This window comes from Cylas formicarius, unplaced genomic scaffold (assembly GCF_029955315.1).
Source record: "Cylas formicarius isolate icCylForm1 unplaced genomic scaffold, icCylForm1.1 PGA_scaffold_7__23_contigs__length_41026272, whole genome shotgun sequence".
NCBI lineage: Eukaryota > Metazoa > Arthropoda > Insecta > Coleoptera > Brentidae > Cylas > Cylas formicarius.
Genome location: NW_026844352.1, coordinates 37,071,344 through 37,096,103, shown reverse-complemented (window position 1 = coordinate 37,096,103; position 24,760 = coordinate 37,071,344). Strand labels below are relative to the sequence as shown.

The following is a 24,760-nucleotide window of genomic DNA, read 5'->3' as shown; positions in this document are numbered from 1 at the left end:
CTCTAGATTGCAGCTCGAGTGCCAAAATATCAACAGTGACCTTGAACGTATTGACAGAATTTCCAGAGATCATGGTTTGCTTTTAAACCCAAAAAAATCTTCTGTAATGTTTCTTGGTCGGCCGGTGGATGTTAAGCGTCTTGCTTCTGAAGTAATCATAAAAATAAACAATATTACTCTTCCTCTTCGAAACGAGGCAAAAAATTTGGGATTACTTTTAGATACAAAACTTCGCTTTGAAAAGCATATTTTGACTCGTACGCAAAGGGCTATTGGCCGTTTAAAAGGGTTGTATAGTTCAAGGCATATTCTAACTCGAAATCTTAAAAAAACCTTATGCGATGCTCTTGTTCTCTCCGTCTTTAATCACTGTGATGTCGTATATGGGCCTTGTTTGACAGCTAATTCGTCACAACGTCTTTTTTTCAAAATAATTAAGACAATATATCCGGAATACCTCTTCGAAAAAATAACTTTTAGAACAGACGTGAATAACTTAAATCTAATATTTAAAGGGGTCATAGTTCCTCGCCACCGATCTGGTATATTTGAAAGATCTTTCAGTTACGGCTTGGCTAAACTATATAATGACCTGCCCCGTTCCGTTCAGAAAAGCGTGGTTGTGTTCTAAAATTTAAAGAGAAAAAAAATGAAAAAAACGTTGAGAAGTTACAGAGCGCAGGAAGAATCTAACCAATGTGCACTGCTAGAATTCTTTAAAAATTTGTAGTACTTACAGTACTTTAGCTAATGGTTTTTTTATTTACAAAGCTAGGTTTAAGTTTTTCATTCTGTTATATAATTAAGTGGGTACTTACCGTATTGTAAATTGTAAACATTAATTAAAACCATGGTGTGATGTTATGTGTAAGGATAAGTGTAGAAATCAGCAAGCAGATATAGTCCGGGAACCCTGGAACTTTTTTCAAAATGATAAGCAACAAGCTAATTCTTTGGAAATCGTTTCATTTCGTCAAGACGCCCAACCTTTTCCTCTTCGAAAATTGTTGTATCAGGTAGCTAACTATACACGCAGGTATGAAACCATATCAATTTAGTTACCATACCAAAATGATCAGCAACAGTTTAATTTTTAGCTAAATCTATAGATATTGAAATATATAATTTGAAATTAAATTTGACCTACAAACAAATAGGTTTGTTATAGGGTGGCCACCGCCTCAAAGTTGTATCAATTATTTATTTATAAAAAGTGATGAGCAACATGCTAAATTTTTTACTGATACAACAATTTTCGCAGAGGAAAAGGTTGGGCGTCTTGACGAAATGAAACGATTTCCAAAAAATTAGCTTGTTGCTTATCATTTTGAAAAAAGGTCCAGGGCTCCCGGACTAATACGTCTGGGCGCTGCACTCTTGCCTTTTCTTGTAATTTTTCTTGTCGAAATTACCTGAATAAAATATATTGATATTATTATTATTATTATTATATCGGACCAAAAAAGAAAGAAGCCGCATCCAAGAGAGAGAAACGAACAAATATCTGTGTTATGAAAATTTATGTAACGTTCATAAATTAAAAGGCCAACAAGGTCATCAACAAAATACTCGGTTTCGAGTATAAAAATTTCACATCTAGCGAGACACAACAAAATTATTGTTTTTATTACGCAGTAAATAACTTCTGTCTAATAATTTTAAACAATCGTTTATATACAAGGTGTGCCATCTTTATTGCCGTCTTATATTAAACGTGTTATAACGCCCCGGGAATCATGTTTAACGTAAAATTAGAAATCGCCTCTCTCGCGGATATTTTATCGCTTCTCGCGGTCTGGTTTTTAGTAATCAACACACTGACGCTCAAAAACAAAAATAATCCGCGTGAATTGCCCTAAAAAGTTTGAAAAATTCAAAATTGTTCAAATTCACAAATGGTGGTGTTCTTATTGATTCGTAACAGGATAGAAAAAATGATTTAAGTTATTAACTGGCGTTTATTTCGAGGCGCTGTTGCCAACATTATTTTTACTTAGACCCGAACCATATTAACATGTCTTATCTCCGACGTTATCTTACTGTGGATAAAAAAATTCTTGCCAAACTTTCTTTTTATTTGATAATTAGGTGTGAAATCTTCTGGGATTATTTTGTTTCAACATATGAAACCTATTTCTGGTACATTACTTCTGTAACAAAATGTTATATACACATTTAACTCCAGACAATATATTTATTATGCCGGGTTAGTAAAACGTATTGGAACGCTTAAATATTTCGAAAACTTCCAAAGCTGGAACGACAAAATTCAATGGCAATGGGTTTGTGGGCGTGCAGAATTAAAAAATGCTGATAACAATGTTACCAGATTTACGAATTTTACGTTACAGGTCATAATCTTGTTTATTTTGGTTGCAATGAATCGCATGTCGAATTTAGTACGGTCTCATAATTTCAATATTTTGTTTCTGGTACTGAACTGCAGGAATACCGCTTTTTCAGCAAAAAGTACCGGAATGCTTGAATACCTCCAAAACTGGAAAAAGTTGGAAGGTTTTTGAACATGTGGAATTCAAAAATGTTAACAGCAGCGTTGTCAAATTGCCAACTGGCAATAAAAAAAATATTAACATCCCACAGAATTATAAATATCATCGCGAAATTTGACAACATTGCAATTAGTATTGAATTTCATAGTTCCGGATTTGGAGGTTTTGGAGATATTTAAGCGTTCCCTTACTTTTGACTAACCCGGTGTTGCATTAATTTCCAGAGACAATTTTCCAAATCGATGCTTCGACTGAGGACCACCCAATATGTTTTTCATTTTCGTCCCCCTCGCCCCCCCCAGCTTCCCGTTCGTTGTAGAACAATTCCTCGAGAGCGACCTAAAATGCCGCGGCGTTTGGGAATTTCGTCTTCGGAGAGAAAAACAGGAGCATCACCTCAAACATCTGGTCGCCATTAGAACGGGATGCACGCAATTTTAAAAGTGGCCGCGACGGCAGTGCCTGGCCGCATCCATATCCGTTTTAATAATATAAAAGTGTGTGGGCACCATTTATTTTATTAATTAGCCCGGGTCGTCCCCGGTTTGTGTCGAGATTCTCGCGCAATGCCAATATATCGAATTTACTTTTTTTGTCATGATGAAATTTAAATTTTCTATACCGCACAATAATAATTAAAATTATAATTTCAGTTTAGACAGCGAAAACTTAATATGTTGAGGTTGACGTTGACGCTAATTCCCTTTCTTTCGAATTGAAAGATACAAATTGACCATCGGTTTAACAAACCTCGCCAATATTTATTAAAAAAAAAAAAACTTAGCGAACTCTGCACACTTCAAGATTTCATTTAATATCTAATTTAATATATTTAATATTTTATCCTTTTCATATATACAAACTTATAAAAATGTTTAAATTAAAATACAGAAATGTATGTGTATACGCTATTATTAAAATTTAACATAAATGAAATTAAACAAAACTAACCAAAACTACATAAAGAAACATGCATTAGAGTACCATTTGTAAAAAAGTGTGAAGCTATTCGCCAGAAAAATTTCGAGTATTTATCCCCTAAATTATGAATATACATATATATAGCTGATCAAAATACGGAGTGCGCCGTTTTCCGCAACCAATCCGCCATGTTCTCCTATCCTAAAGGATCCTCTGAGCATAGTTGTCTACTTTGCATGGCTTCTCCTTTCCTTATCGCTGTATTTTTTAAGAGGTCCCATGTTTCTGCATTATACAGCACTATTCTTTCCACTACGGATATTCTCTTCTTTGTGCAATTTTCCTCCTTGATTGATTCGATTTTCTATATCTACGATACAATTTGGATTTCTACTTAAGATTGATCTGAAGAATCTAAACTCATCGCAAATTTTTACTTGTGATCCTTCTAGAACTATATTTTCTGGCCCGGCTCCGGCAGCGAGTTATTCTGTTTTTCCTATATTAATTTCTAGGCTTTCCTATTCTTCTGTAAGCTTTCTTGTCATATAAGCTGCGTCCTCTATATCTGCGGCCATAACCAAATCGTCAGCAAACAGTAACGTGTATAGGGAAGAGTCGTCTAGTTGAATCCCCAAATTTGAGCATTTTTTTGACCATTTTTTTTTATTTTGAAATGGGTAGGTGCCGTGCAACATCCCTGCAACAAGCCTTTTGATGTTGGGAATGCATCCCATAGTTTCCCGTTAATATTCACTAAAGATTATTATTTAAAGGACTGGTAAAAAAATGAATACTTAAAACAAATAGAATTTTAATTTTAAATGCATAATATAAAAATAATGGTAACAAGTTCCTGTATTATCGGCATAGGCAGGAGCCTCAATACCTCTAGCAGCTTACACCTCTATCTGTATTACACTTGTGATCATTTTATCACATATTCATTCAACACACGCAAGCAGCCTTCGTTACTTCCGTGGATTTTTTGTTAACTTACAAATGTTGTTTTTAAATACAAAATATTTATTATTATTACTATTATCATTATAGATAGTTTGTTTTTTTTCTTTCTTTTATTAAAAACCTTTATACCACAAGTAATACTCGTATTGTAAGTTGTAAATGTAAGTATTGTAAATTCACATTTTAATTACCACAAGGATCAGAACGATGATCGTTTTGCATTATATCATTGCAAATAAATCATTTATCTACAATTTTTGTTGCTATCGCCCTTCCTTTCAGTTTTTGAAATCAAAATTTAAAAATTTAAATTAAAAAATTATCATAGACAAAATTTATTAGATTAATTTAATTAATTAATTAATTAATTAATTAATTTTAACTGAACAACTTATATTTATATATTTTATATATAAATTATTTTGTTTCAAAAATTTTATAGTTTATTTATATTTCATTCGTTCCTTTCAGTAGTCAGTGCATTAAAAAGTTCAGAAAAAGAGTTTTACACAACCAGAAGTGATTTGGATACGTAAACTTTCTAAGTGGTGTTTGTGAGACGAATGGGAGGGAGTAGTTCTCCATTAATATTTTATACAAGGGAGGAGTGAGGCTTTTTGTTTGGGTAGGCTGTCAGTTCTTGTGAACTTTATTAAAAACTATTAATCTTCAAGGCGTCTAACTTAAGACTGAGCTAGAAAACATAGGTAAACATAGGTATATCTATATATTTAGATCGTGTTTTGCTATCGATCTCATCCATACCACTGATCTTCCGCTAGATTGAGTTCCCTATATACGGAAACACGACGGAAGAAACGTAGGAGTTATTATTTCGATATCAAAAAACAACTTAGAGGCGAGGGAATGCACCGGCAAAGAATAATGCAAAGGAAAGCCATAATTCAAAAACCGAATCCGATATTCATTTATTCCGAATGGAAGTTTGGTTTTGTGTCGTCCTTTCTTTTCGATGAAAGCCTATTTATTTCCCGTTGAGAATCCGTCGAAGCGTTTAGCAGTAGAGGGTCCCCGGGACAAGACAAAAGTGGGACTTGTTTTCCGAATTGTACGTGAAAGCCGGAGCGATATTTCAAACGGGAAAACGGATGGGGTAGAACGAGGGTTTCCCTTAAGAGAATGGTGAATTTAACGAAGCTTCTTTACCATTTTTAGTTAAATTGAATGGACAAAGAATGCCGTCAATGGTGGACAGCTACGCCAGGACAAAACCAAGTCAACTAATTCTTCAAAAAAATAGTAGGTCAGCACTGCCCACTAAAACAATGAACTTCATCTATCGAATAAGAATATAACTAACTAATAATATATTATTTCGCAATTTTACTACCTATTTGGGTGTTTATCCCTCTGTGAACTACTTTTGATGGTAACAATCTTTAAAGATATAGAATACTTTTTAATCGTGTTAATAATTAATAAGTTTTTTTGTAAGGACTATTTAGAAAAAAACAAAAATCAGCTTTCTGCTATTATTGATTTAGTTGTCAAAAAAAATTTAAGTTTAAAATGTTTAACTTTTTCAAGAAATAAAGAATATTGGTTGAATATATTTAGAGAGATATTGATCACTTTGAATGTTCATATATTCATATTCAAAGAAAATGTTGTTTGATCACCAAAAAAATAACATGTAAAAAAAGTAATCATAAAACGAGAATGGGGTCTCCCATTCATATAAATGAGCAAGAAAAAGATTCAAATCCCCATTACTAGCAGCCTTTGTATAATGTTTCGCTCTATCGTTAATTACACAATGTTTGTTTGTCAATCTAGAACTTGACATATAAATTATAGATAAGTGAAGAATGGGACTTAGAAAACATTTCCTTTCTCTGTCTAAAGCGAATCAGTGGTAGGCCGACCAACCCCTGCACAAGCGAACGATCAGAGACAATGGGGCACATCTCCAGATTGCCGCGTATTGTCGTCGTTCTGCTCATCTTCCGTCGTAATCACGCAGAACCCAAAGGACAATAAATCCAGATTGGGTCAAGTGTATCCTCAATATCCCAGGAAAATGACTTCCTCTATGAACAAGCAGAGTTGATGACATGCATTGTAACAGTCATTATGTAAACGTTGCCAGTTTTATTATATGTCGTCGGAATTTAGGCACGTATTTGGGAACAATAAGACCCTTTCAATGCCGGGGTAAATATTAAGCCGGTCGATATGGATTGAAAAATGGATACGGGGTAATTTTAGATTTTTACCCGACGGGTTTGTACATTTACGACGCACGGGTGCCGCCTTTTTTCCGAAGCAATTCCCAAGGGTTAATCATCAGTAAAAACCTGCAAAGGAATGGGATTTTTTTGTTCTTAGTGATGTTTTTATTGCAACATTGTATGAAGTGTCTTGTAAGGGATGTTTTTTTTTCGATGTATAGAATTTTAAGTTCCAATAAAACAAAGAAGGATTATTCGATCGACATGAATTTTATTTATCCGAAAGATAATCTTGTGGCATTACATTTTAAATATGATTTCTGGCATATGACCGCCACGGCTGGCGCCGATATAGTCCAATCTAGACGTCCAATTTTCGATGACTTTTTCCAACATTTGTGGCTGTATATCGGCAATAACACGGCGAATGTTGTCTTGCAAATGGTAAAGCGTTTGTGGCTTATCCGCATAGACCAATGACTTTACATAGCCCCACAGAAAGTAGTCTAGCGGTGTTAAATCACAAGATTTTGGGGGCCAATTCACAGGTCCAAAACGTGAAATTAAGCGCCTTTCAATAAATCGATTGTGGCACGAGCTGTGTGACATGTTGCGCCGTCTTGTTGAAACCTGATCTCCTGGACGTCATGGTTATTCAATTCAGGAATGAAAGAGTTAGTAATCATAGCTCTGTACCGATCACCGTGGACTGTAACGTTCTGGCCATCATCGTTTTTGAAGAAGTACGGACCAATGATTCCACCGGCCCATAAAGCGCACCAAACAGTCAGTTTTTCTGGATGTAACGGTGTTTCGACGTACACTTGAGGATTAGCTTCGCTCCAAATGCGGCAGTTTTGTTTGTTCACGTAGCCATTCAACCAGAAGTGCGCTTCATCGCTAAACAAAATTCGCTTATGAAAATCGGGAACAACGCCAATCTCGTTTTGGGCCCATTCGACAAGCGTTGTTCAGGCGTGAGTCTATTCATGATGAATTGCCAAACCAAACTGAGAATAAATCACTTGACAGCTGTTAAATCGGTCGCCATCTTGAACAGTAATGCCAACTTAAAGTTCTATACATCGAAAAAAAAACACCCATTATTTCATTTTTCATAGAAACTCATTGGTTGACGTCTAAATTAAATATACTGATAACAAATATTTATCCATATATTTATCAATAACAAACCTGTTTCCGCCATTTTCTATTGACACAAATTCATTTTCGTTTGTCCAAATTATATTGCAAGTTATTTACTCTAGTCGGGTCGATTGAACTTGGGTTTAACATTTAACATTTTCTCAGCAAAAGCTGATCTCACATACACAGATTTGCAAATTTCCAACCAGCATCTCAGAAATATGTTTGAGTTACTAAAGAAAAGGCTCTTAGTTGAAATAGCAATACTTACTAATAAATAAGCAGGATGATAAGAAAACAGCTTAAAGTTTTATTTTAATCCGTCTTTTTCTGATAATTTTGTGGTAGGCAAAGTTCATAGATTTTCTTTTATTTTTTAATATGTTTTTCTTCGATTATTTTTCAGTAAACAAATTTTGAAATCTCCTGCGATTCGATTCGTTGATCATCGTCGTTTGTAATACAACTTTCATTTGATACATTTCTTCCCTTTTTGCCATTTTGTAATTGAAAAAAAAAACAGTTTATGATACATTTTTCGATTCTATTGTATGAAATCAATCGATAATTAGTTATCGGTTAGAGTGCTAGTGTGTTCCAGAGATTCAACAACAGTCTACTTGATGAAATACATGAGCCCCACGTAGATAGACAACAAAAAAATTACGTCAATATTATTACATTAATAATTATTGTTGAATGCCGCGCAATAAAACGAACATTCTACGTCAACAATCGGAGAATCTTAAATAACAGTCGTATATTTTATAATTATTATTGAGCGTAAGAAAGAAATCTTTGTTCCGTGAAGTGGAACATCTGTTTTTACTCAAGATTAGAAACTCGACTGTTCGCTTAATGGCAAATGAAACTAGCAGACCAGCCAGCCAGCCACATGTGGTTGGTGGGATCCACGTATATACGTGGGTGCAGCCCGATCGACCTGATTTTGTACATATTGTTTCGCCGCCCGGGCAATTCTGGACGACTCGGTAGCGAATATTAACGACTAGAAAAATAAAAAATTCAAAAATCGGAAAGTATAATAATGGTAAAACGAAAAGATTTTTATTTAGAGTATGAGGGGTATACGATAAAATTAAGGAGAACTAGAATAAAACAGAGAGAATAGACACGGTCTAAAATTTCGAAATTACAATGAAAATATGCCCTCTAATTCATAGTGTATTGACGATACTTATGTCGATGATGCTTAAATATCTATTCTATTTTCAATATTTTATTTCAAATTGTCACAGCAACTTTTTATTCCGTGGCAGGCACTATAGCATTAACGAGTCAAAGTATAGATAGAAAGTAAAAATCTCGTTTTATTTTCAATCACCCTGTATATCCTGTACGCATACGCATTCCCGTAAAATCGAAAAATTTAAATTTTCCACGCAAACACGCACCCAAAATAATATCGAATGTCACCACTGACCCAACTCAATATCAATAAATCAGGTTGCGAGGGTGAGAGAGTGAGCGGTTGCAAATGCCCGGGCACCCTCCTTGTTATCGTTCCAAAGCGGGGAGAGAGAATGCGTGTATTTCGCCTTGCCCTTGGGCCCTTTTCTAGGTCGAGGGCTGCGCGGGCCCTTATTATTCCGACAGAAATGTGGCAATACCGGAAAGCGATAAAAAATTAATGGATCTGGCGAGAACAACGGGGCGCGAGTGGCACCGCCTCAGCCCGTAGTCCCTGTGGGATAACAGGAAACGCACCGACGAAAAACAATGCGCTTATTTATAAAGATTGTTTCAATTTGTTATCGAAGGAAAATTGACTTTGTGTAAGGACTCAATTTTTTTGTGTAATTTCTAAACTGATCAAACAAAAATGTAGTTAAGCAAAAAGTTTATAGATAGAAGTAAGGTATGACGTATGTAATTGGTGAACCTAAGCTAAAAGTGAGCTTGTAAAACGTAAGAAGTTTGTTGTGTTTGTATATCACGGGATCGGCGATTTTCCTATACATATTCACTTTCATTCGGACTAATAGTAGAAAAAATTCTTTTCGAAGGTAATGAGTTATCGTTATCGTTTTATTTTTATAATTTTTCAACTTCCATCTTCCTTTCTTCCAATTCTTGTGCATTTTGGATAACCACACTCAATACAATACACAATAGACTTAATGCCTACGTTTGGAGAGATGGGGGAATGGCGCAGGGTTTTGGTACATTTTTTGAAGAAATTTTCACCTCATTTAAGTGGGTTTCTTACCAATTTAGGCTTTTACTGCGTATACCTTATATATCTGTAAGTTTATATTTTATCTGGAACGAAACTTCAAATCTTGCTCTTCATTAATTGGATCATTCGCATTTTCGTTGTAACCTTGTAAATTGTAACTATTTATATATAGTTTTAAATTTTCATCTTCCTATACACTGGTCCTGCACTAGAACTAGCAGTATGGTTTTTCTATGATGTAGCATGGTTCTATTTAAAAGAGTTTCTGAATTGTGTGATGGCTGTCGTGGATACCAACTTAAATTTAAAGTTTAATGAATTGTATATAATATATCGGATCTCAATTAAGTTACGGGCAGACACTTAGGGTTGTGGAAATGACTTGTCAATTTTTTTTGTGTCAATTGGCCGAAATAATTATAAAAATACCATGATATTCGCCGTCGCGTCGTTCTGGGAACCAAATGGAGTCGATATTATTATTGGGATTCTCCGAATCGCTACGTATCGTATTCAGATATTCCTTGAAGAGTGTAATAGGTAAATTGGACGCATTTATTATAAAATACACATTATTATTAAATGATGGTGGATAACACTCTACAATTGCAAGATTGTATTTAAAACGTTTGACCGGTCAATTAAGAAGTGATCAATTGACGAACACAACACTAAAGGCACTGTTTACGTCTCTTTCTATAGATCGCTATAAATCATAGATTTATAATCAAGGGAGATGTGATTGTCTTCATTTTAACGTGATGCAAATATACTATTTACGAAACTTTTGGGTGTCTCCTGCGTCGGTTATTGTTGAGTCAAACTTGCTAACCTTTCGCCAATCTTCCTGTTGGCTTCTTTGGAGCAGGAGGAATCCAAAAGTTTCACAAATAGTATTACAGTAGCCTGTGGAAGTTTCTTTGAAAAAGTGATGCAAATATCTTGACGGGCTGGCACAACGTTGCCAGTGTCGGGCATTGCCAGAGTTTTTTTTCACCATTGCGCTATACATAGAATAATACATTTATGTATTAAAATTAGATCCTTCACTATACGTTAACAAAATGTCTTTTTTTAATTCTTTTTTTAAAAGTACGGCTTTGGTTGGGCCATGTAGGGTCTTAACGTCTATCTTGCGTGCGTCTGTCTGTTTTTGCTGTTACAAAGACTCATCGCAAAACAGGCCGCAATACTGTGAAGTTTGCAAAGAACTTGGTGGATTGAATTCCGAAGTGTCGCTTCATTTCATGTTATTTTTATCTAAAAAATTAAGGACGTTTTACATGGGCGGGTGTATTTGCTTAGATTGCCAAAGAACACTCAAAAGGAACCGATGTGGTGTGCATTTTCGCTAAAAGTTTGTCAAATTTGTTTAACTATTTATAATATAATTATGAAAATGTTACTATTACAGTATAATCTCACACGCCAATGATGCATTGCAGTTTCGGGAATTATTTTCTCCCACCAAACTTGGTTACTATAAGCAACCATTTATATTTCGGCAACGCTCCTCATTTGCCGTCTCTTTTAGTTGGACGTATGTGCTCTATATTTTTGTTCCTTAACGAACGGCCGCTGCCTCGCCGAAGTCCACACGGAACAGTGACAGGTTCAGATTTCACTCGATATTACGAACATATATCAAACGCGATCCCGGGCATATCGGATTTTTTTACGCTATTTCATTAAGTCCCGATTAAACCTTTTAAAATAATAATAAAATATGGTAATACAGATTACGCAAGAGAACTAAAAAAAAAGATACACACGTTTGCATACGATTACGGGACAGCCGCCGATTATTTCCCATCGCATCGCTATTTTATATACACGTAAAAGTGAACAACCTTTTCAAAATTTCGAACCGGTTTCCTCCGATTACCATAACAATTGTCCCCGTGGAAGAGTGAGCGAGTGCGAGAGAGAGGGACGGAGAGAAGGGCGACCCGCGCGTCTCCCCACAAAACAACCTGTTAATTGTGTAATTATTTCAAAGTTATATACCGCGTGTTCCATCTGCGCGACGACGACGCCAGCGGTATCATAAATTTTATCTCTCGCGAGCAGAGCGGAGAACAGTATCGTTTTAAATTTATTTTTGTTTCAGAAAAAGAGCGCATTTATAAATTACACGTCTTAATTAAAGTTATTTGTGTGATACGGAGTTAGATTTCGTGTCGTTTTATATGGGTGCCCTCCGTTTTATTGTTTGAATTCCCGGCATTGCTTTTTGACGCGATAGACGCGAACGACGGAAAATATATTATTTTATCATTTTTATGGTGTCACAATTTTGAGTCGGTTAGCGTAGAGTAGGGAAAACGATAACCTAATGCAGTCAATTTGTTATCGATTGCATTTCAAACGTTTTTTTCCTTCCTACTCTAAAATACCCGATTATTCACTGATCAGGTGTCAGCTTTATTAAATACAGTCGCGAGCCAATGCAAGGGTTTCGGGCATTAGTCACTGAGGGTATTTTGACATTTGTCACGTTACACTTTGTCCTGTTTTGCAAAAATTAAACAAAAAACTAATGTTCTTAAAAAAAAAGAGTATGAAAAACGTTAACAAATAATATACTCCAGTTACGTCACGTACAGTGACGCTATATGCTTTAGCTACATTGCTACAACTTTTCAAAACTGACGTACAACATTGAAAAAATCATGCTATGACTGATGAACTTTACCATTACTTTCAAAGAGCAACCAACCATAGCAACCATAAACTATCATTAACAGAAACATTTTGTCATTGTACGATTTTGAGGAAGTCGATATAGATTCATTAATTATTCGATGCTATATAAAATAATTTCAAGTTATGGATGTATCACAATAAAAGTAAAAAAAAAAGTCTAAAACGTGATTTTGTCTCGCAAACACGTCCGAGGGTATTATGAAATGTTTTAAACAACTAAACGTTCATCAAAATGGCAGATAAAATTTGAACGAATTGGAAATTTCAAAGTCAGTAACGTAGAATACGTCACCAAAAATGGTAAATCGATGGTGCTGATGGGATTAAACACAAACTTTGTTTATATTGATACGTGTTATCTCTTCTCACCTATGAACAATATTTCAACAGTTTTTTTATTTCAGTTTTTATTTAAATTTACCAATAAATTTAAATTCTAACAAAAAAAAAATAAAAAACAAACTATACCACAATCACTTAGCATTAAAAATCAGCTTATAGCAATAGCGGCACTTTGTCGTATGCGGAGGTTCAATTTATTTTGTTTATTTCTAAACACGAATACTCTCTTAACTCTATTAATAACCGGTATAGTAATCGATTGCGGTGGTTTAAGGTCCGCCAAAAAGACAATGTTGCAACCTTTTCACGCGCCTTAAGCACCAAGTGCTATTCCGCGTAATCACCTACAAAGTCGGAGGTGTATAGGAAAATAGTATTCTACTCATACCTATTTCATTCTACGAAAACTAAGAATTTTTAAATTAAATTCAATTATTTCAGAAACGAAAGGCGGGAGTGGATCCCCAAAAAAAAGTCCACAAGGACCAGCAAATGATCACGCAAATAAAGTATTTGAAGAAAAGTTCACAACAGTTATATTTCAAAAACAAAATTTCCACCCTGGACAGAGAGAGAGAGAAGAATAGAATATAAGAAAACTGATCTTCAAAACATTAACGTAATATATGAAATTACTTAAGTCAGTGGGTCCATTTTTTAAGATATACTAACTGAATACTGACTCCCAAAAATTCCCACACTGTACGTAATTTGCTATGTTGTTTTTTTTTTGTGCTAAATCATTGAAAAGCTCTACTGAAATGCGAAAATCGATGTAAGAATATATATTTTCACCCATATTTTCAAAATCAACATTGAAAATTTTCGGAGTGATATTATTAGTGGAGAATATGGAATACCAGGGATGAAAATGAGCATCATTCTTCCAGAACACAGAAACTTGATTCATAAATAGTAAAAAAAATCAAATTCTCCGAGAACAAAAATGAAAACGTAGCCAAAACCTCACAGTCTTTTATTGTGTGTGTAGCTTTGTCATATTTAGAGATTATTTCAGTTCATTAGTATTTAGCCTAGGTTTAGTACATTCTAGGCTACAGACTCATGACAAGAAACTGCATGTAAAAACTAACCGAACAAATCTAATTTGTTTTATTTTGCTGCGATCATGTCAATGTTGTAACTGTCTACAGAAATTTTGTTGTTTTGCCAATTCTCCTACTGCTAGTTTTATTTATGCAGATATGGTTTTATAGTATAACTTCCATTACATCATTCGCACAATCAAATTTTTGAAAATTGTTGTTTTTGCGGGTATTGTTAGAACTAAATAGGAAACAATTTTGTTGGAAGACTAAAACAACGAGCCTTATCTATTAGGTACCTACTCGATACTCGACGTTCAAAAAGCGCTGTGTGCGTTTGACAATGTTTTTTGCTGAAAACAAAATAAAATTCGGAAAAAAAAAGTTTTCCGAACCTGCATTATGGTTTTTTTATGGGAATCATGAATATGAAAAAGAGTGTTTCCTGGAATTCCAGGGAATTCCATTGGAGTTGCTTCATATCGTATACCACAATTCCTTTGCGGTTTACCCCTCGCGTTCATCACAGTTTACAGGGTCGTTCTTCCCAGTATTGCAATTTTCTGATCGAACTCTTGTCGGGTCAAAGGACGGACCCACAATTTCGGGCTCTGTGACTCAAAAACAGAAAAACTAAACTCGGGGGGAAGATCGCTCGCACTCACCTCAGCTGCGTGAGCAAGGGCGGCAGATCAACACATGACTGCAGATTCGCCGTCGAGCGAACCTCTTGGAGATGTGCGGCAGCCACCGTGTCCCGCGTTAACTCAACTGCCCGGCACTGCAACAAAACAAGAGAGATCCTCTCTATATCCGCGGAGAACGCGAGAATGGGAAGCTACACCCGCCGCGCACCCTCGAGCTGGCCCCTATGCGCAACCCCCTCACACCTATTGTTTACCCGGACCACTATTGGCCCGTCGTACACTACTACTCGCGAACGATCCTGTTTATTTTGCACCTGTATCTCACACGACGCACACACCTGAACGTCCTCGCCGCGGGCGCGAGGGTGGGGGGTTGCCTATTATTGTGACGTCGGACGCGGTAACATGGATCAAATGCGTTTACGTTTGCGGATAGTGCGAAGACCGATTCGTGTGCGTGTGCACTGCGTGCCTGGATGCGTCTGGTAGCGTCGTCGGAGACGGTATCGCTCCCCACCAACGACGCGATGAGGACCGCCTAGGGCCCTCCTTCGGATACCACGTGTGCAGACCGCCCACTTCGCGAATTGTTCGGTCTCGTAGCGCGTCGAGGATGAGTCCCCCCCTAGGGGAAGGGGGAGAGGTGGACGAGAGAAGAGAGAGAGTTCGCGAACTGTGTGGGGAATTGTTGTGCAAAGGCGTGGCGGATTCGCGGCTACACCCACAAGACGTTCCGAGGATAATAGGCTTTCTTACGTAACGGCGACGCCGTCCCGGGCGCCTATTATCCTTAATTGTTTCTGTTTTTCGCGCTCCCGGTTTGCTGCCGCGTCGGCGACGACAATAAACCGCTTTGTCGTCCTGTATAATGGCAGCTTGATACACCGTGGCCATAAATAAGCGATCGGGAATATCGGAAACGGGGCCGGAGAGACAGATTCGGTTGGAAGAGAGAAAAGTTCAAAAGGACCACAATTTTTTTTTCTTTATTTTGGTGTAACCGTATACTTAGAACCACAGGCGTCCAACTAAGAGACTGCATAAGTCATTAATGAAATTACTATTATTGTAATGCAAATTAGGCACTTAGGCAAGAGGCAAGGGGCAATGAATGGTTGCTATGGTAACCACGTAAAGTGGAAGAAAATAATTCCAGCGTGGGGCAATGTACCACAGGCCTGTGAGATTATAATGTAACAATATTAAAAATTTCATAAATACATTATAAACAGTTAAATTAAACGGATTTGACACACTTGACAGAGATAACGCCAAACCAGATCCGATGGAATTAAGGGTTCTCTGGAAATCCACAATAGATAATATTAAGCACAAATACAGCAGCAAATACAGGGAAAAAGTACACCTGCCTATGAATCACTTCAATTTGTTTGCATACATACAAAATGACACTTCAAACCCCCAAGTTCATTGCGAACTTCGTAGTACCACGGCATTTTTTCAACTTACAAAAAGTTACTGTTATCTAAAAAATAAGCAAAAGACACGTAAATTCGAGGTTAACAACTTCCCCTACATTGGCATAACTGTATATTCGATGTACCGTTGCTACGTTAAAAAAAGACATTTCTTACAAACTGTATAGTAATTATTTTATTGGTAATGTTTAACGAATTTTAATGTTGAACAGCCGCGATATCCAGCACTGACAATACGATCTCAGCTTGAAAATAATGATAAGAGGGAATTGTTAGATTTTAATTGATTCGTTTCTGCGAGTTCATCATCAATACGGGTTTTCTTGTTAATGAGGAAAATTACTATTGTGGAACCGTTTAGATAATTTATTTATATACGATCTATATAGGGATATCCCTGAAATATCGGACTTCGGAACGTCATAAATAAGATTCATTTTCCAATTTGTTTTCCCAATCAGTCAATAAAATATTGTGCAATTAAAAACACTGATTGGTGGTTATTACGAACATAATAATACTGGGCTTAGGTAAAACCGTACCACTGGCCATGCACGTTTAAAGGTTAACAGAACCAGGTTGTGAACAAACTTAGGTATTTTTATCAAAATGTCTGATGGATAAGATTGACCATATTTTTTTAATAATCTAGAATTTAAAAAAAATGAAAAAATATATTTTTTAAAGGTTTTTGACCACATGCACTCAATGAAATCAATGTCCTTATGTGTTTCGACAAATCAGAATGTAGCCTTTGTCCATCGTCTTCTGGGGTATTTGGGCGAAACGTACGTAATTTTTTACTGAATAAAAAAGTTTAATATGAGCGAGTGCCCAGGGAAAGTTTGTTTCGTTTAAAAAGAAAAATATCTTTATTAAAGAATAGGTATTTACAATCGTGATTGAAGTCGTAGGTGCTAGTAATTAAGGAGAAAAGGTGCAAATTTAATTTTTCTTGTCAGAGTGATGAAATTACGTATATGGATCTAATACTAAGTTTCAGTCCACCTAATAGAGTAACCGTAGCAAATTTAGAAAAAGAACTGAAATCAGGACTTCTCCAACACTTGTATCTTAAAGTTTTGACCTAGTTTATATGCAGGGCGTTTCTTAATGGCCAATACTCGATTCATTTGTGGTAGTTCTCAGGACTGTGCAAATTATTTTGGAATAAATAACTATATTGGTAATAATGTCAACATTGTTTTCTTTACTTTACTAATTTTATTTTTATTTATTTATTTAAACTTAAACTGAGCAGAGTTAAAAACTGAAATATTGTTGGTTTAGTTAAAACACTCATTAATAGGGAGATAAAACTAACAAAATGGCAAAATAGATACAAATTTGAACTTTTAAATTGTTTTTAAAATGTAAAAAAAATGTTTATACCATATTATGTCAATGATGGTGTCGGGCCACTAGAAGTATATTTATTAAATATATGATTATCATTTTTGAAAGAAATACGAATACTTTAATTTAAGAAAATTAAGTATCAATTATAATGTTATGTGAGTTGATTTAAAATTATGTACATACTAGCAGCTCAGCCAAGTGAATGTTTATTTAGTTTAAATAACTTATCAGTATTTTTAATTCCTGACAAGTTTAATCTGAACAAACAATAGTTTGGTCTGACAATCTACTTTTTTTATTGTCACTGAATGTTTATTTGAACGAAATACTGTTAATTTAAATCAAATAAATTTTTATTTGAATAGTACATACAGATAGGTATCTGGTAACCTATTTAGGTGAAAAAGCTGAATGGATGCTACCTACCAAACATAAGTTATAAATTTTGTAACTACTTACCCTAAAATACCAAAAAAATTTAGGACTCCGCGGTCACCACACTGCTATAAGACACAGGTGTTGCTCTTTGTTAAGGAAATCGCGTTGGTGGGGGTCCTTGCTCTATAGATGTATTTAAATCAAAGAAGCGATTGCTTGATATAATGAACTAAGCAAAGCCTGGTTTAAATATAAATTTTTTTGCCGTAAATGAACAAATGATTGAAAATATTCAAATACAGACGGTTATTTCATGCAAGCGAAAATTATTTTTTTCAAACAAATTTTGTTCAAAGGAAATAAAAAAGTTCAAGATAAACAATTACGGATTTTTTCATTGTAGCCTCACAATTGCGCGCAACGCGATTTAATTTTATAAGAAGAAAAATAACATGTTTTGCATTTAATGATGTTTCGCGTTTTACAAAACACAAGCTTTCCAGATTACAATTTAAATAGGATAAAATAAAACATAGGTCAAAGGTTCAAAGGTAACCAACTCTACCATCAGAAATGAAATTTAGTGAATAATAACAATCGAATAGGAAACCGGAAGGACCGGATGCTTATTTTCCGCATTAAACCCAGTTGCAACGTTGACGAGATGACCCCGCCATCCCCCCGCGTTAAACGAATCCCTTTGGCGTACACACGGAGGCCCCGTTATGCCCGCGAAAGTTTAAAGCGTACACGGTTCCGCGAACATTGTAGCGAATCGTACAATTTTTAACGAGATAAAAGTCCGTTTCGCGGCGTTATTAATACACTTTACAAAAGCTTTCAGGGCCCGACGATGTCCCTTTTAGAATGTCTGCTAACACAAAACTCCGGCAAAAGAGGCACGGGCCTTTCGGTTGGCAGAGACGCGCGCGATCCTTTCATCGTTTTTGCATTTCCAGCAGCGTCGTGATAATCCATGCGAGAATAAAAAATTACAGGCGCGTTTTTCGCGCGTCTTCTGTCCTTTCCAAAAAAAGTCGATGCTGTATTCCATGGGAACGATCAAAGAAATATTTAACCACCAGGAGAACAACGGAATCAAGTATCGTAGGTATTGTTTAGCCCTAATATGAAATTGGTTTATCATAATTATTTGACGCACATTGAGAATTATAATTGTTTGAAGATCCTGGACAATGATAAATATTGATGAAACTACATATTCCTCTGTCTTCATTAGTTACTTCCACAACGTTTCAAATGAGTTATCGATCAAGTGTCTCTAGTCATCTTCACAGTACTTAAATCAAGACTAAATTTTTTTAATAACGGTTTTCAAACCTTCTGAATATCTGTAGAGGGCATGCTTGGTCTTCCGGAAACCCACGCACTGTAGAAAACACCTCACCTCAAAATCTCTTATTTCAATGGTATCTCTTGGATGTAAGGACCGATCAAGAAGCTAAAATCAGCGTCAGGGAACAACGCTGAATTCATCGCATTTAGTTTTAGCCAGGGCCATTTAGGTATCAAGAACGTTTGAAAACCCTTGTGGAAAAAAATCAACTTTGATTTAAATACTTAGGAAAAGGAATACTTGACCAGTTGAACAGTTGAGAAACTGAATAATAAAGATAATGGAAGTCTTCTTATTTCATCGAGACTTCTATTGTTACTGATGCTAAGATTTGCTCACTTGAATTTAATAATGAAACTGTTGAGACCATTCAGGCTATTGTTGCTTCTTTTGTAAATTGTTTTAGTAGTGCATATCGCCCCAAAAGATGATATTACAACCCGCTATGTTGGTAGCTTTCCGGGGAAAGAGTTATTGAGTGTCTTGCGAGGTATGTCCAATAAACTTACGACTGGATGTGACAGGGTTATGTTTGGGTAGTTTAGTTTAGTAGCAATATTCAACCAGATTCTAAAAAGCTGTATTGTTCCAGAATTTTGGAAGTTACCCCATCGCGATTTAAATAAAATGTGCTGGGTTTTAATCCATAAATTTGCCTAGCCTTCATTATAGATTGTTCTGAGTAAGGTATCAGGGAGGTCAGTATCCGAGAGGCGTCAGGATTGTAAACCTTAGACCATTACTGTTTTAGATCTTTATCAACGTCTGAGGAAATTAAGTGCAACTTTGTACTATTTGCAGACGATTTAAAACTGTATGGATTCATTTATTCGTATCAAGATTCTTTGACGCTTCAAGACCAGCTCTCTAATGTTTACAGCTGGTGCGCCCCAAACAACCTTGTCCCCAACATCTCATTTAGGTCGGTTGATACATGAGAAATATTAAAACGTAATTTTTTACAAGTTTAGTAACACTACTTTGCCTTCTTTGGTACTGGTGGTGAAATCTCGGAAAACAGGCATGATATCCGATTCCACTTACGATCACAGCCTGCAAAATGAAAACAAGAAACAATATAATACAAAAACTTGCTGGACGTGACTGGGTACAAATGCAGTAAGTTCTTCTTACCCAGTGGTTGCCTATCCCATCCAATCTTCCTCCCCCATACCTTCAAAGACACTAAAAAAGGATGAAAAAATTCTCAAGATAACAGACAACTCCCTATCCATCAAGACCTCACGTTCCTGTCTCGCCTAAGATCCTGCAAAACATAAGGGAAATTAGCAGGATTCAATTTCGATATTAAGGATGCCTAGCGTCGATAATTTTGGATCTCCAACCCCGACGAAAACAATCAGGTCCAAGATCCCACTGAAGGTCCTGTCGGATTTGAACTACCAAGAAAGTCAGTTTGTCAGCATTGGATTAATAACTTGGTGTGGTTAATAGTCCTGACTGTGATTGCGGACACAATTAACGGACATTACAACACATCGTTACGGAATACCGGCAAAAGAAATTACAAGATACCTTCACTGGCTTATGGAAGAACTGGTTGAAGAATCTCCTGTCTGCTTGACCATCTTATCTAGCATCATTTTGTGTTATTTGTAAAGTAATCCTCTGAAATGGCCTTCATTTATTAAAAATAAGTTTAATCATTTTGTTTAAATATTTCAGGGTTGGTTATATTTTGTCGCGTGAAGTTGTTTAGCGTTTTTGATCCAGGTGTTTTGGTCCCACAGATAAGCGGTACCTTAAAAGTCAAAAGATTTTGAAATAATCGTTACCAGCTGGCAACAACGATGTAACGTGTCGTAATATGTCTACTTTACACCTAAATTAGTTTAGGGGAATTATTGATTACTCGTTAAGTTTTATACTTGTATTGTCCATTGTGCTGAATAAAAGTTACGAATTTACCGAATTAAAGGAGAAAAATTTTAGTTGTGAACTTGTAAAGCTCCAAAGTTCCAGTGCCCGAGATCCCTGCAATTTTTTTATTGCAAAATTTGGAATTGGAATTGGAATTAAAATATATATTGAGTTTCCGGACCATTTCGGGATTTTTGGAAATCGTACAGCGAATTAGAATTAAATGAAGAACACTTTTTTGGTCCCGGGACTTGCAAACTCCGCTAGTTGTTGTATGAAGAGTTGAAATCTCAATTGGTGTTACTTATATCATTATTATTATTTTATATTATTTTTTCAAATTCTTCCGGAATTAGTTCCAATTCCACTGGAATTCCTTTACGCTCTATACTCTATACTGCGATTAACTACTCGGTACCAAACGACAAAATATTTCGAATTTATTACAAAAACTGCATTTAATTACCCTTCTCCCCACTTCTCGCTCGTCTAAAATAAAAACATCGTTTTCTCTTTAAAACTTAATTAGGAACGGTCTATACGCAAAATGCGCCCTTGTTCACTTCGCCATTTTAAATTATTAATAAAGAACCGCGGACGCGACCGTGTTCCATAACCTCGTTACAACCAGCCGCGCGCACAGCACTTAAGCAATAAGCAATTTCCTGCATGGTCCGTCTTTGACGCGCGAGATGTCGTTTGTTTCATGGCGGACTGCTTCAAACAGAACGTCGTTATAACTTGCCCGATGTTCATAAAATATACATCGGGGCCGCTGCGAAACCTGGGGAAAATACGCCCCCGCCGACGTTGTAACCGGTTCGGCATCCAAACATAACACGGTTAACCCGTTCGTCCTCCCTCTTTAATGAGTTACAGAATACCGAAGTATTTACCGTGGAATGACATCGTGCAGATTTCTCTAGGCATTTACGGGGGTCTCTCAAAAAACTATGTCAAGTTCGTACATTCCTAAAATACGTAATCTCTCTTTATCAAAATCATATGCAATGGGGTGTCTAAGAATCTATTGGTTTTGGTTGAATGTGTTCACTTAACGACCTCATTCATTAGTCAGGCATGTGTAATGAGTGTTTCAGCAATTCTTTGCTAATTTGAAGCTATTTTTCGAATTTTTCTACATTTCGTGATAATTTTTTAAAATATTTTAAAATACGAATATGTTCTTTAAAAAATCGAAAAATAAGCACTTATCTACTTCGAATGTGTCCGCAGTGTCTTCAATGCAAAATATCTCAAGCAATAAACCAAAACCGTAGTTTTTATTTATACGGGCACCCTAAAATGTACACCATGACCATGGGTGATTCAAAACACAAGAGAAAGCTACAATCTGATGGAACTTATCGCTTTTGCATTTTTTTTACTTAATTCAAAAGCATTATATCGTTAAAGCATGCTATGAAAATTTGTGGTTTTGAAGTTATTTATGTTCAAAGACGGATTTCCTGACGTCATTCTCTGCATTGTTGCTGAACGGGGGATAAGCGAGCGAAGTTTAGTTGAACATTGTTCGTTGTGTGTATTTAGTTTTTATAGCAATATTGTTACTTAAGTGTTTTGGTAATATATGGGGTGCGGCAGCGGACGCCTTAGCCAGGGAGGGCTCCTCGCATAGGCATATAGGGCCAGAGCCCCGCTTGGGGATCGCCCCGTGTGTGAGGCGGGGAGCTCTCGATGCCTGGGCGAGAGACCGGGCCGCGGGGGGCTGGAGAGTTGCGCCGGGAATGAGGCAAGCGAGGCTTATGATGGATGGGCCCGCCCTTCCTCGGACCAGGGAGCTGCTTAGACTGACCAGAAGGGAGTGTAGAGCACTAACAGGGGCCTACACAGGACATTGCAGGCTTAGGAGGCATCTTTGCTTGCTAGGCATTGGAGACGACCCGGAGTGTAGGTGGTGCATGGAAGGGGAGGAGACCCCGTATCATCTGCTCACCGAGTGCCCTGCCTTGACATGGGCAAGATTGAGAGTCTTCGGAACGGCCCTAATCGATCCGGACTCAGTGCACAGTATTGGGCTAAAGGAGTTGCTGACCTTCTATAGGAGGGGCGGCATTCTGGACGCCCTCTAGAGCGGCCTGGGCGCACAACGGGCCCATCTGGTGGTCTAAGTGCTTGGACGCCCGCGAGGGCGCCCCCCTTTAATACCAATACCAATACTAATACCAATGGGGTGCGGCAAGAAGGTAGGCAGGATTTCAAATAGTGGTTGTTCGGTTTGTAAAACCGGCAACACTGTGTACGCACTCGCGTTAGGCAGACAAAAGTATGCAATCTTCAGTTATCGACATGGCTTGGTGCGGGGTGCGTCGTGCTTTCGTTGTCGAGCAGTTTATTAGAAATGGGGAATCTGTAATAGCGACGCAGCGCGTCTGTCGTAATCAGTTTGATGTTGGTCGGCATGGCGCGGTTCCGGATGGAAGAACAATTCGTCGGTGGGTTTTACACTTCAGGGAAACAGGTTCTTCGCTTAACCGAAACTCTACTGGTCGACCAAGGACAGTAAGAACACCGGAAAATGTGAATGCAGTAAGAGTTTCCGTACAACAGTCAGCATGCAGCTGCTTTGGGAATTCCCGATAGAAGTGTTCGAAGAATTTTACACAACTCACTCCAAATGCATCCGTACAAAATGATGGTAGTGCAGGAATTAAGCGCAAGAGATTTTGAAACCCGTACAAATTTATGCCGGGATATTCTTCAAAACATTCCCAGAGGCGCTGTATTCATGTCTAGCGATGAAGCTCACTTTCACCTCTCGGGTACCGTAAATAAGCAAAGTTTCCGTTACCTCTTAACAGTCCAAAAGTCACCGTCTGGTGTGCAAGCTCGGAGTTCCTTACTTTTTCGAAGAACTTGGAATAACGGTCGATATTTTGATATGCTTAACAATTTCCTGCGTCCAAAAGTAAACGGGTTGAACAACGATCAAAGAGAACATCTTTGGTTCCAGCAGGATGGTGCTACATCGCACACAACGCGTCGTTTACTAATTCTTCTTCAAGAAATGTACCTAAACAAAGTGGTGTCTTTAAGGTGAGACTTTGGAAGAATTAAAGGCAGTCATAAGACAAGAAATTGCCTCAATTCCCCAAGAGATAATCCATCGGGTAATGATACGCTTCCGCGAGAACCTTCAGAGCCGTCATTTAAAAGACGTCATTTTAAAAAAATAACGTTCCTAAATGGCATAAAATGTACATTTCAAAAATAATTAAAAAAAAATTTCACGTTTTGTTTTTTCATTGTTGTGTTTCCAAAATATATGAAAATTGTGAAACGAGCCCGTTATTGCTGGTTTAAGACAATGGGCTCTGGCCATTATCAACTGCAAGCTAAGTGGATTACGGTGATCCATCCCTTTCAGACCGATGGACCACTGATATACTGTTCACAGTATCTATTTATTTTAATTTAAGTTTATCTTGTTGCTCAGTTACTTTCTAACTTCCGACCCCATTTGAAAAATTCCCCGCTTGACGCCTACGACAAAAAATATTTTTTTCGACATCTACAATGGCGAACGGTTATAATGCGTCTGTAATAACCGACACGATTAATATCATTAAAACAGCGGAGCTACGAGAATAACAACCCCGTTAATTGCTAATAATTTCCTTCGATAAATATTTTCTTGTTGACAAAAAGC

General features: G+C 36.8%; 1 protein-coding gene across 1 annotated transcript in view; it reads right to left on the bottom strand.

Annotated features, from left to right (window-relative positions):
* LOC132705195 (transcription factor SOX-13) overlaps nt 1–15,135 on the bottom strand; it is a 104,142-nt gene extending 89,007 nt beyond the window's left edge. The window contains exon 1 of the mRNA XM_060675652.1: nt 14,695–15,135. The gene's annotated coding sequence lies outside the window, so the exon portion shown is untranslated. The remainder of the gene's footprint in view (nt 1–14,694) is intronic.
* Between the last annotated feature and the right edge of the window lie 9,625 nt (nt 15,136–24,760).